This window comes from Prionailurus bengalensis, chromosome F2 (assembly GCF_016509475.1).
Source record: "Prionailurus bengalensis isolate Pbe53 chromosome F2, Fcat_Pben_1.1_paternal_pri, whole genome shotgun sequence".
NCBI lineage: Eukaryota > Metazoa > Chordata > Mammalia > Carnivora > Felidae > Prionailurus > Prionailurus bengalensis.
Genome location: NC_057353.1, coordinates 17182427 through 17195915, shown reverse-complemented (window position 1 = coordinate 17195915; position 13489 = coordinate 17182427). Strand labels below are relative to the sequence as shown.

General features: G+C 37.6%; 1 protein-coding gene across 4 annotated transcripts in view; it reads right to left on the bottom strand.

Moving 5' to 3' along the window:
- LOC122496028 (serine/threonine-protein kinase Sgk3) overlaps positions 1-13489 on the bottom strand; it is a 142572-nt gene that overhangs the window by 81043 nt on the left and 48040 nt on the right. Inside the window, exon 1 of one of the 4 annotated variants that reach the window (XM_043602216.1) lies at positions 2635-2792. The exons of 2 other annotated variants lie outside the window; for them this stretch is intronic. The gene's annotated coding sequence lies outside the window, so the exon portion shown is untranslated. Of the gene's footprint in view, positions 1-2634; positions 2793-13489 lie in introns of those variants that run through there. One more of the 4 variants, XM_043602213.1, reaches the window with a different exon arrangement.

Here is a 13489-nt window from a genome sequence, read left to right as displayed (position 1 = left end):
GACTCACTCCATAAAAACAGAAAGAGAAACAGTCAAGAAGCAACATTCACTTTGTGCTTTTACAGGGCATTATCATTAAAGCCTTATTTTATTTTCATATTTACAAGCATAAATTAGAAATCACTTTTCTTACATATAGGAAACAGAGGCTAGAAAAGTGCATTTGAGATCACAAAGAGAACTCTGAATGCCAGGCTTCTCACTCTGGATTTAATTCTCTAGATGAAGATGTAAAGGCATTTGAAAAGGGAACCTGAAAGGCTATAGGTGTAGAAAATGGAATGAAATAGAGGAGGGCTTGAAGAAAGAGGGGTTTGGCAACAATAAGAATGGCAAGTTTGCAAAAAATTGACAGGACAAATTTGTCAATTGCTATTTGCATGTGGAATGCCAGGTAGAAGGAGGCATTAACACTGCCTCAAGGTTTTATTCCTAGGTAACAAGGTTTTATTCCTAGGTAACAAGGTTTTATTCCTAGGTTATTTCCTAGAAATAACTAGAATTGGGTGGAGGGGAGAGTGTGGCAAAATGACAGTGAATTGGCTTAAGTAATTACTAGCCTTAGCTGAAAATGTCTGCATCAGATGCACACATCTAACACGTTCTGGTGCCAGGCACTGTTTCCAGGGACCTAAGACACAGCAGTGAATGCAACTGGCAAGTACCCCAGCCCTCATGGAACTTACCCTCTAATGGCAGACAAGAGATAATGAACAAGTAAATAAAGAGATAAATATATATTACAGGAAGAATGGGGTTGTATGGAATTTTAATTAGGAGGGTCTTACTGAGAGTGTGACATCTAAACAAATACCTAGAGGTAAGGGAGTGAACTACGCAAGAAGCCTGAGAGGAGTCAGCAAGTAAACACCAGTATCTTCAAACAGTCACCCTATGATGCTTTTGAAGTCAGCAGCAATTGCAGTATATCTCTTTGGTGACCCAGTCCTATTTTCTTGGGCTAGCATTCAGTGTTCCACTTCCTGACTCTATCCTACCCAATCAAGAAAACTTCACCAGAAACACAGAGATAACAAACTGCCTAGTAGGTCAATTTGTTTATACTGGCTGTTTATGTTCCCTACATGGGAGAAAAAGACTACATTTTAAAACAACAAAACCAAAGCACTGTTAGAACATGTTTATACAAAGCTTAGGAAGACAATCATCTTGTTCTCAAAGCAATCATTGATGTAGCAACTTTGAGACTTGAGATTTAAATCAAAGGTGCTAAAGAATGATTATGAATCATGCAATTAAGCTACTAAGGAGGATGCTACAGAGAGGAAAACCATTCACAGCACCATAAAACTGTCAAAAATAAAAATAGTATAATTATCGAAACCAGAAGTAGTATCATTCTTTGATTTTATAATTTATTGTTCAGAAGAGCTGAATTCTAGTCTAAGCTATGCCTTTTATTGATTCTGGGTCCTGGGGCCTCATCTTTATCTGTAAAGGGCAGCTGTTGTGATTTTTCACATTCCTTTCGATCTGAGATTCTAGGTGGCTAGTTATGGTTCCTATGATGTTTAGTTTATTTATATATTTGGGTACTCTGGTTTACCTCCTTTTCCAATAATAGTACAAATAAGCACCAGTCCCAAGTAACACAACTTGTCAGTTCTGTGTAAAAGGGATACGACCTTCTTTTAAACAAACCTGCCAGAGCTTGGTGTTTAAAATGAGGCTACACTCTGCAAGTGCTGCCTTTTCTCATCCCCGTTTAAGAACAGCCTTCAAGACTCTTAAGGCTTCTTTATCATTTGAGAGTGGATTAGATTTGAAACCAGGTGGATGATCACATCTCTGGTAAATGAGAAAAATAATGAGACCTTATGGTGGGATTCAGCCTTTGAAATTCCAAAGGAATCTGCAAGCATTTCTATCAACAACTCTGCGGAAAGGTTTTCCGGTGTTGACGGCTTTGTTAGATTAAAGCCCATCTGAATGCATAATAAAGAAAACAGCCAACGTTATTGTGGGCTATGCGCCAGGTGGAACTAAGTATTAACTGATTTAATCTCATAACAATCCTAAAAGGACGGAACTATCATTATCCTCATTTTATGTATGCAGAAACAAAGTCATAAAGGAATTAGGCAACCTGCCCAACTTTTCACAATTAACAGGTAGATTCAAACTCAGGCATTCTAGCTTCAAATACTCCACAATAATCTCCACAATACGCTGCCTCTTGTTTAAATAACAGTCCCATTGCCAGTCGCACTCTTACAGTTCTTGCAAACTGACTAACATGAAGTCAAAATAAAGCTACACTACAAGTTCACTATCGACTTTCTCCTCCAGTCGTGAACCACGAACTAGAAACGCATTTTAAAGAACACAAAAACCTCAGTACCTGAGGTCTCTCGAGATTTGGGGAGGTGTGTAGAGCAACGCAAATGCTTTCTGTCCTGGAGCTAATGCCGTGAACAAGTGCTGCAAAACTAGAGACAGACCTGCGCCTCTCCCTCTGGGGGTTCACGCCAGGAGGCCGCCCACTCGTACCACGCGCTCCTACTACGCACGGAAGTAGCACAGGGGCGGTTCCAAACAACACCTGACTCAAACGCGCCCGCGGGGGTACCTCCACCTGGCTCTCGCTACGCCCAGACCCTTCCCCATACTTACCTTCGGAGATCCTCGCCCGACGCATAGCGAGTGGGAAACGCCACCACAGCTGCGCCACAATCAACGAGCCTCGGCGCCGCGCCTCTCGCCCCCAGCTGGCCCAGCCACCCTCCCTGCCTTGGCCCGACCTCCTAGTTCCGCCCCCCGCAGGAGGCCCCGCCCACACAAATAAACGGAACCGTCTCGGCCGCCGGCCCCGCCCACAACTGAGGGCGGGGCTAATGCTCACTCAGCTCCGCCCCGGGCTTTAGGAGGCGGTGGACCGCAGCGCAGCTGTAAGCTGGATGCAGCCTCGCGGCCCTAAATAAATAAAGGAGGGGGCGCCTGGGGTGCATGACCCCAAGCAAGGAAGTGTGCGATGCAGGCGGAGGGAAGGGGGAAGGGAGAGAGTCAAGGGCTAAGATAAGGAAAGAGGCTTGGGAGGCGAAAGAGAAGGCGCTCTCCCCAGGTTCCAGCTGAGGTGTAGTACTGGGTGAGACATCTTAAAGCAGAAGAGTTCACTTTTTCAGCTCCATTAGCTAATGAGCTAATCTCATTCTCCTGCAGGTTATGAGGGAGGAGAATTTAGGGTTCCACGCATGAATAAGGAATAGCGTTTAGAGAAGCAAAGAAAGGAAGCAAATCCTTTACTGATCTCCGTCCACATCTCGTTCATTTAAAAAATTCTAGAAAGGACTCTCAGTAAGAATAGCTCCAGACCTAAATTAATGTTATAAATCATTCCTTCTCAAACAGCTCAGGCACTTTTCATGAGAGCAGACTCATTACATTCAAAACGAGTTTGGCATTAACGCCCATAGTATACTGCTACGAAGTTTGCTACTACATGTATGGATAAAGGAAAAAAATCAGACCACTAAGAAGGAGATACTTTAACTATTAATATATTTGATTTTTGAAGGTGAAAAAACTATTTGCGAATCATGTCAAACACTAATTGAATTATGGTGGGGAAACACAAGGCTCACTTCACCAACAGTATTTGCTGAAGGAATTTCAGAAAACAGTAGCAAAAAACCAGCCAAGCTGTGTGGTCTTAAGGGAAGTCACAATATCTGAAGCCTTTGATTTGCTTATCTGTAAAATGAAAAATTACGCCAGGTGGCTTCATGACCTGGAAATGCCCTTCCAAACTTGATTTCATTCTGCCAGGCTCAACAATTGAGGGCAAAGGACCATAGGGAAAGTGCTATCCAGTCAGGAGCCACACAGAGAAATTGGGAATTTTTAGAAAAAGCCCCAGGGATCTTTGGCATCACTTCATTTAAGCTCTCTCTTCTGACTTTTCTATTTGTAATAATAATAACTCTTAGCTCAAAACCTCTACTTTTCCCTCTCAATCCTCACATTTGGTCATCAGGTCCTTGGCTTTCTCCATTACAGAGTCTCTTCAATGACCCTTCTCATTTTCACTGCCATCTCTGTATAAAGTACAAATTCAAAGAACTCAAGATCTTAGATCTGACCCTCACCTATTTTTCCTACCTCATCTCCAACTACTCTCTGATAGAAGAGTCTCTCACTGTACAATATCCACAACATACAGCCAACATTCTGGCCACTGAACATTTATATCCACTGCCTCCCACCTCAGAATACTTCTCAGTCCTAGCTACCTGTCCAGATTGTGATAGCTCAGCTCAGGTACCTTTCTATACAATAAAATCCTATAACACTTAGGATCTATGCCGCTCAAATGTGGCACTTAACAGTCCTACCTTGTTTTTTCTGTTATTTATAATATTTATCTCCAAAACTAAACTGTAAGCTACTTACTGGATCACCCTAGGTCCCAGTAAATTAAAGAAGAAAAAGCTATTTTCAGTATCTCAAAAAACCTGAAAGAAATTATACAGGCTATTCAAGTTACCTATACCAGCAAGATTCTGTTTTTTACTTAATTTTTTTTTTTTTTTTTTTTTTTTTTAGGTTTTAAGTAATCTCTACACCCAATCTGGGGCTCAAACTCACAATCCTGAGATCAAGAGTCACATGCTCCCTTGACTGAGCCAGCCAGGCATCCCAAGATTCTCTGTTTTTATCTGAAATTATATGACACTGACATAACACCAATTACTTCATGTTAACCAAAGTTTTGATGGGCAGTTACATGAGACTCATTTTAAGAAGGGGAAAACAGGGGCAACTGGGTGGCTCAGTTGGTTAAGCATTCAACTTCAGCTCAGCTCCTGATCTCACAGTTTGCAAGTTTGAGCCCCCCATCAGGCTCTGCTCTGACAATGAAGAGCCTGCGTTGGATTCTCTCCCTCTCTCTCAAAATAAATAAATAAACTTAAAAAAAAGGGGGGGGGCGGTGGGGGGAACAGGGGCACTTGCCTGGCTGTCAGTAGAGCATGTGACTCTTGATCTTAGTTGGGGTCTTGAGTTCAAGACTTCCAAGTCTCACTTTGGGCATAGAGATTACTTTTAAAAAGTGGGGGGATAAATTACTATTAAATAAGACTTGTTTTTAAGACTAAATCTATGACATTCACAGAGGTACATAAAGATGAAAAGTAGCTAACACATTCTTTTGTCACCGCATTGCCGGAAAAAATGCTATACCCATAGTAAGTGCTTAAAAATATATTTTGTCTATGAATATTTTCAGCTTTCTTAAGTCCTCTCTTTCCTTTGCTTTAATTAAAATGCTGATCTTTTCTTTCCATGCAAATATGGTTGCAGGAGCTTCCCCTTCAATTTCAAATAAATTTTTAAGAATAAGATAAGCAAGAATCACATTGCACTGCTTGGAGTTGGACTAGAAAGGTATTTAGTGTCCCAGAAATAAACCCTGAAATCACAGTAAATTGCCTATTTTAGGGGGTCATACATAGTACTAATATTTTTAGAGAGTAAATTTGCCTTAATTGCAACCTTACCCAGATGACAAAAGTAGAAGCAGAACCAAGTTTTCAGAATGACTACCCAGTAAGAGTGAAAACTGATTTGCAATCTATCAATGGCCCCTGTGTTTTGAAAATGTCACTGGCATGTTTAAAGGAAACCCCAGAGCTCTGAAGTCTGGCCCAAACAATCTATAAATCACTATTCACAACAAACCTTTATAATATTTTGGGTGTTTAATAAGTATTAAGTAGGCAGATTAAACAACAGTCACACTTCATTTTACAGACTGGTTGTACCAGAGGCAACTGGTTATAGACTCTCGGAATGTTTCTCTTCCTCTTCTCAAAATGTGAAGTGACTATGAAGGTTAGAGCCTTGGGGAACTTCTGAATCCAGCCAAGATATGGTAACAAGGACCATATTTACTCTCCCACCTGACCACCACCACCACCAACAACAACAACAAAAAGGAGCTAGACAAAATATATAAAACAACAGTTTTCAAGATACTGGATATTAGGCAATGAAGGAGAATGATGCCTCAGAGATGGAAAATGAACAAGATTTGCCCCAGCTTATTATCTTCAGAGGACTTACAGGCCATGGCAATAAAAGAGGAACTGCAGGAGCTCTAAGTCCAAGAAAAACAAGACAGCTAGAGTTCACAACTCAGATATGGGAGATAAGATAACAACATAGAGAATCCCAGAGATCTGCGGAGGGTCTTCCTTAATAATTCAATAGTGCTGATCAGTGCATACCTGCACCCAAGGTCAAGAAAAGAACAAACCGTCTCAGCATTAGAAGGAAAAGTACTGGGCATTCGCAAAGGGCCAGGAATAGTGGCTATTCATATCAGGCCAACTAGAAACCTCCCAATTCAATGAGGTAGAGTACTTGGAAGCATTGCCTTAGTACTGGAGAGTAATTAGCCCTAGATTAAATGCTGCTTTGGTGCTGCCAAAAAATAAAATATCCAAAAGGATCTAACAATTTTAAAGTAATTTAACTGCATCTCAAATAAAAATTCAGATGTTTATAGAAATACAAAAATATTCAGCACCCAATAAATTGAAATTCACAACATCTGCCATTAAATCAGATATTACAAGGCATGTCAAGAAACAAAAATATGACCCACAACTAAGAGAAAAATCCATCACTAAAACTAACCAATCACTGACACAGATGTTAGAATTAGCAGACAAGAACATTAAAACAGTTATTTTATGGTAATATATTGAAAAAATTAAGTAGAGACAAGGAAGTTATAAAAATTTTCTACATCTGACTTTTAGAGATGAAAATAACAATCTCTAGGGGCACCTGGGTGGCTCTGTCGGTTGAGCATCTGACTTCAGCTCATGTCATGATTTCACAGCTTGTGAGTTTGAGGCCCGCGTCAGGCACTGTGCTGACAGCTCAGAGCCTGGAGTCTGCTTTGGATTCTGTGTCTTCCTCTCTCTCTCTGTCCCTCTCCCACTCACACCCTGTCTCTCTCCCCTTTAAAAATAAAACATTAAAAATTAAAAAAAAGCAAGCAGTCTCTAAGGTGAAAAATACACTAGATGGGATTAACAGAAGAATAGACATTGTAGAAGAAAGCGTTAGTGAACCTGAAGACACACAATATGAAATTTCCAAGATGAATTATAGAGAGAAAAAGGATTTAAAAAGAAAAGGGGGTGCCTAGGTGGCTCAATTGGTTGAGTGTCTGACTCTTGACTTAGGCTCAGGTCATGATCCCAAGGTCATGGAACTGAGCTCTGTGTCAGGCTCCTCCATGCTGAGCATTGAGCCTGCTTGGTATTCTCTCTCCCTTTCCCTTTGCCCCAGTCCCCAGCTTGCACGTGCTCATGCACACTCTCTCTCAAAATAAAAAAATGTTTTTCTCTCTAAAAATAAAAAAAAGTTTTTAAATAAAAAAGAAAAGAGAATCAATAAGCTACGGCAAACCTTTAAGCAGCCTAATATACTTGTAGTTGGAGAGGAGAAAGAAGGGTTTGGGGAAGGGTATCAGAAAAGACAGTTGAAGAAATATGGTATTTTCAAAATTTGATGAAAATCATAAACCCACAGATTTGACAAGCTCAATGAACCTTAGAAACATGAAGAACCACCAGAACCTTAGAACCTTAGAAACCTTAGAACCACCAGAAACATGAAGAAAACTACACCAAGATATTTCATAATACAATTACTAAAAACCAGTGATAAGCAAAATCTTAACAGCAGCCAGTGGGGGAAACACATGCTATATATGGAGAAACAAGAGATGACAAATTTCTTCTCAGAAATCGTGCAAGAAAAAGACAGCGGACCAACATCTTTGAAGTACAGAACAAAAAGCTAAAAACCTAGAATTCTATACCCAGCAAATAATATCTTTCAAAACTCAAGATAATATATTTTTTTCAGATGCACAGAAGCTAAAAGACCATAACCAGAAGACTTGCACTACAAGAAATGTTAAAGGAAGTCCATATGATAGGCAGAAAATGACTCCATATTTCTGGAAATATAGATGTACACTAAGAATGAAGAACACTAGAAATAATAACAATAGAGGTGTTGGTTTTTTTTTTAATAATTTGAATCTTTTTAAAAGATAACAAATGTTTAAACAACAACAGTAATCATTTATTGTGGGTTTTGTGGCCTATATGTAAGTAAAATGTATGACAACAATAGCATAACGGTTGTGAGGAGAGACATGGAAGTATATTATTGAAAAGTGTATTCTATAATTAACTGTAAGCATCCTGTAAGTGATATGGCATAATTCATTTGGAGATAGACTGTGATAAATTAAAGATATATACTTAAACCCTAAAATAGCCATAAAACAAAGGGAGAAAAGGATTTACAACTAAAAAGTCAACAAAGGAGGAAAAAATGGAAGCATAATGCTCAATCCAAAATAAGGTAGAATAATAGGAAAAAGGGCACAAAGAACAGATAAGACAAATAGAAAACAAACAACAAGAAGACAGACATAAACTTAACTCATATCAATAATAACATTAAATGCAATAGTCAAAACAACCCAATTAAAATTTGTCTTACTGGCTGAATAAAATAAGACCCAACTATATTTCACCTACAAAAAAACTATACTTCAAAAATATGAAGACACAAAGTTAAAAGTAAAAGGATGAAAAAGATACATCATGCTAACACTAGTCAAAAGAAAGCTGGAGCAGCTAAAATAATAATCACATAAAATAGATTTCAGAGCAAATAATATTACCAGGGAAAGAGAAGATCATTTCATAATTATAAAGGGGCCAATTGAGGACACAAAAGTCCTAAATATTTTATGCACCTAATAACAGAGCTTCAAAATAAATGATAAAAAAACTGAAACAACTTCAAGGAAAAATAGGCATATCCTTTTTGGGGGGGATTTTTTAAAAATCTTCATGATAATAGCACAAGTAGAGAGAAAATCGGCCAGGATACTGGCTTAGTCAATTTGGATTGCTGTAACAAAACATCACAGACTGTATAGCTTATAAATGACTGAAATTTAATTCTCATGGGCTCTGGAGACTGAAAGTCTGAGATCAGGGTGCCAGCATGGTTGAATAAGGGCCCTCTTCATGGTCTATGGCTAGCACCTTCTGTGTCCTTATCTGATAGAGGGTATCTTTTTGTAAGAGTACTACTCCTTTTTTTTTTTTAAGTTTATTTACTTATTTTTGAGAGGGGGAAAGAGAGAGAGAGGAGACAGAGTGAGAGAAAATCCGAAGCATCTCCACACTGTCAGCACAGAGCTCGACTTGGGGCTCAAACTCACAAACCACAAAATCATGACCTCGGCCTGAAAACAAGAGTTGGGCACTTAACCGACTGAAGCACCCAGGTACCCCTAGAGTACTAATCCTATTCATGAGGGCTCCTAAAGGCCCCACCTACTACTACCATCATCACCTTTGGAGGTTAAGATTTCAACATATGAATTCAGGGGTAGACACAAACATTCAGACCATACAAAATATAAAAGACCTAAACAACACTATTAACCATCTTAACTGACATTTACAGATCACTACAAGACACAAGAATATAATTCTTTTCAAGTACACATAAGACATTTATCAAGATGGACCATACACTGGGCCATAAAATAAGTTTCAATAAATTTATAAGGATTTAAGGCATACAAAAACTATGTTCTCTAACTGCAATGAAATTAAATTAGAAATCAATAACAGAAAAACATCTGGAAAATGTCCAAATATTTGAAATCAAAATATACAATTCTAAATAACCCATGGGTCAAAGAAGAAATCAAAAGGAAAACTAGAAAATATTTTGCACTATATATCAAAATTTGTAGACAGCACTAAAGTAGAACTTAGGAGGTAATACCCATAATAAAAAAAGAAAGTTCTTAAATCAATGACCTCAGATTCTACCTTATTAAATAAAAAAGAGCAAATTAAACCAAAATAATGTAAAGAAAGAAATCTATCAAGAGTACATCCAATGACAAAGAGAAAAATCAATGAGACCAAAAGGTGATTAAAAAAAAAAAATCAGTCAAATTGCTAAACCAGACTAATCAGCACACACACACAAAAGACTGAGAAAGGGGGTTAGGTGCCAAGGGATGCAGGCAGCCTCTAGGAGCTGGAAAAGACAAGGAAAGGAATCCTGTCCTAAAGCCTCCAGAAAGAAGACAGCCCTGCTGACTCCTTGAACTTAGCCCTCTGAGACCTCCTCTGCTGGATTTCTAAACACATAAGTATAAGATAATAAAGTTGTGTTGTTTTTAAGCCACTAAGTTTGTGGTAATTTGTTATGGCATCAATAGAAAACTAATACATGTGGAAATACCAAGAAGCTAGAAAAGTCAAAAAAGGATTTAAACAGAACAAAGACTTAGACTACCTGATACTGAGGACTTATAAAGCTATCATAATTGTCATAAAGGTAGACAAATATATCATTAGAACAAACTAGACAGTAAATAGAGATTTGTGACCTTATAGAGAGAAATTGCCGGAAGTATCACTACCAGTCAATAAGAGAGAGAAGACTTAAATCTAGCTCCTCAACGTTAAGTCCTAAACTCTTTCACTATAACTGGTTTTTCATACAAGCTTACATCTGAGTTTCATCCTCCATACAGCTGACTACAATATACTTAACCTGAAGCCTGACCTCTTTCCTCAGCTCTAGTTCCAAATTTCCAAGTACCTGCTAAATATCTTCCACCTGAAAATAAATGAATGCATGGTTTTCCCTCCATGCCTGTTGTATTAACAGCACTACAATTTACTCAGTTACCCATGTTCAAACTTTGGATTCCTCTTTGACTTCTCCCTAGATCTCCCTCCCTTTCCTTTCCTTTCTCAGAGCCTCTGATAATTTTGTTTTCTTAGGTTAACATCCTTTCTTTTGTCTGCCTCCCATTTCCCAGAGGCTAACTCCTCATCATTCAGGTCTTGTTTAAATAGCTGTTCTTCATCAAGACCTTTCCTATCTAAAATAGGCCTTCCTCTGTGATCTCTGTAATAGCAGCTTGTTCATTTTCTTCATAGCACTGATCACAGTTTGCTCTTTATTTCACTGTTTATTGTTCCCTTGTTCCTGCCCCATTAGAGTTCAAGGTCCGTGAAAGCAAAATAACATATCCATCTTATTCACTATAGCATCCTCAGGGCCTGGAGCGTATAACAATGGGGTGCAAATCATTAAACGAACAGACCATTACTTCAGCCCCTTAAAGTCTGCTTCCATAGTCTCTGGTATTTGTCCCTTCTCCTTCACTCCAAAAATATAGGTCTGAGCCTTCCTGTTGTGCTAACTTTTTAAATGGTCTCCCAGACTCCTCTCTTTTCCTTCTTTTTATCCATATTGTAGAATGTCGTCTAAGACAATTCTAGTCACATAATTTTCTCTGTTCAAAATCCTGTAATGATTTTAATGAAATCTTTATCAAAACTCTAACAGCCTTGTTTTGCAGAAATGGAAAAACTGATTCTCAAATTCATACAGAATTGCAAAAGGCCCTATATACCGAAACAATATTGAAAAAGAATAAGGTCTCACACTTTTGATTTCAAAACTTACCATAAAGTTATAGTAATCAAAATAGTATGATAACAAGCACAAAGATAAGCCTATAAACCAGTGGGATAGAATTGAGTCCATAAATAAGCCTATAATCCATGGCCAAGTAATTTTCAACAAGGATGCTAAGATCATTCAATGGGGAAAGGGCAGTCTCTTCATAGAGTGGTTGGCCACCCGGGTATCCACATGCAAAAAAAAAAAAAAGAAAAAAATGAAGTTGGATTCCTACTTCACACTCTATATAAAAACTGGGGAAGAGCCAAGATGGTAGAACAGCATGGAAGTTTTTTGTGTGTCTCGCGTCCATGAAATATAGCCAGACCAACACTAAACCATCCTACACACCTAGAAAACTGATTGGAGGATTAACACAACAATCTGCACAACCTGAACCACAGAATTCAGCAGAAAGAGAAAAAAATCATTTTTATTTTGAATTTTTATTAAATATATTTTTCTTTAATTTTTTTTAATATATTTTTCACTTTTGTGTAAATTTTTTCAAATTCTATCTTACTTCCATCACTCTATTTTAGTCTACTTCAGTGTATTCACCTTTTCAAATTTTCAAACAATTTCTTTGTTTTCTTTTTTCTTTTTCTTTTTTCTCTTTTTTTTTCTTTTTCTGGAATGCAGAAAGTGAAAAACTTCATTTTTACTTTCAATTTCTATTAAAAATATTTTTCTTTAAATTTTTTACTATATTTTTTGCTTTTATGTAAATGTTTTCAAACTCTATTTTACTTCCATCATTTTATTTTAGTCTACTACAGTGTATTCACTTTTTCAAATTTTCAAACAACTTCTTTTTTTCTCTTTTTTCTCTTTTTTCTTTTTCTTGAATATAGAAAGAGAAAAAAATTCATTTTTATTTTTAATTTTTATTAAAAATGTTTTTCTTTAATTTTTTTCCTACTATATTCTTTACTTTTGTGTAAATTTTTTCAAATTCTATTTTACTCCCATCATCTCATTTTAGTGTACTTCAGTGTATCCATTTTTTCAAATTCTCAAACGACTTCCTTTTTTTTTTCTTCCCCCCCCCTTTTTTTCTCTAATCTGTCAAACCACTTTCAACACCCAGACCAAAACACACCTAGGTTCTAGCATAATTTTTCGATTTTTTTTTCGTGTGTGTGTGTGTTTTTAATTTTTTAACTTTAATTTTTTAATTTTAATTTTTCTACCTCATTAATTCCTTTCTCCCTTCAAAATGACAAAATGAAGGAATTCACACTCTATATAAAAACTAACTCAAGATGGATCGATGACCTAAATATAAGAGCCAAAGTTATAAAAATCTTATATAAAACATAGAGATGAATATTCATGAACTTGGATTTGGCAGTGGATTCTCAGATATGACCCTAAAAGCATGAGCAACAACAACAAAATAGATAAATTGAACTTCATAAAAAATTAAAATTAAAAATTAAAAACCTTTGTGAATCAGGGGCACCTGGGTGGCTCAGTTGGTTGAGTATCCAACTCTTGGTTTTGGCTCAGGTCATGATCTCACAGTTCATGCATTTGAGCCCTGCATTGGGCTCTGTGCTGACAGTGCAAATTCTCTCTCTCACCCTCTCTCTCTGCCCCTCCTCCACTCTTTCTCTCTCTCTCCCTCTCAAAATAAATAAACTTAAAAAAAAAACCTTTGTGAATCAAAGATCATTATCAAGAAAGTGAAAAGACAACCTATGGTGTGGGAGAAAATATTTGCAAATCATATGTTTGATGAGTCTAGTATACAGAATATATAAAGAACTCCTACAATTCAATAACAAAAAGATAAATAACAAGGGTGCCTGGGTGGCTCAGTTGGTTTAGCATCCGACTTGGGCTCAGGTCATGATCTCACAGTTTGTGGGTTTGAGTCCCATGTCGGGCTCTGTGCTGACAGCTCAGAGCCTGGAGCCTGCTT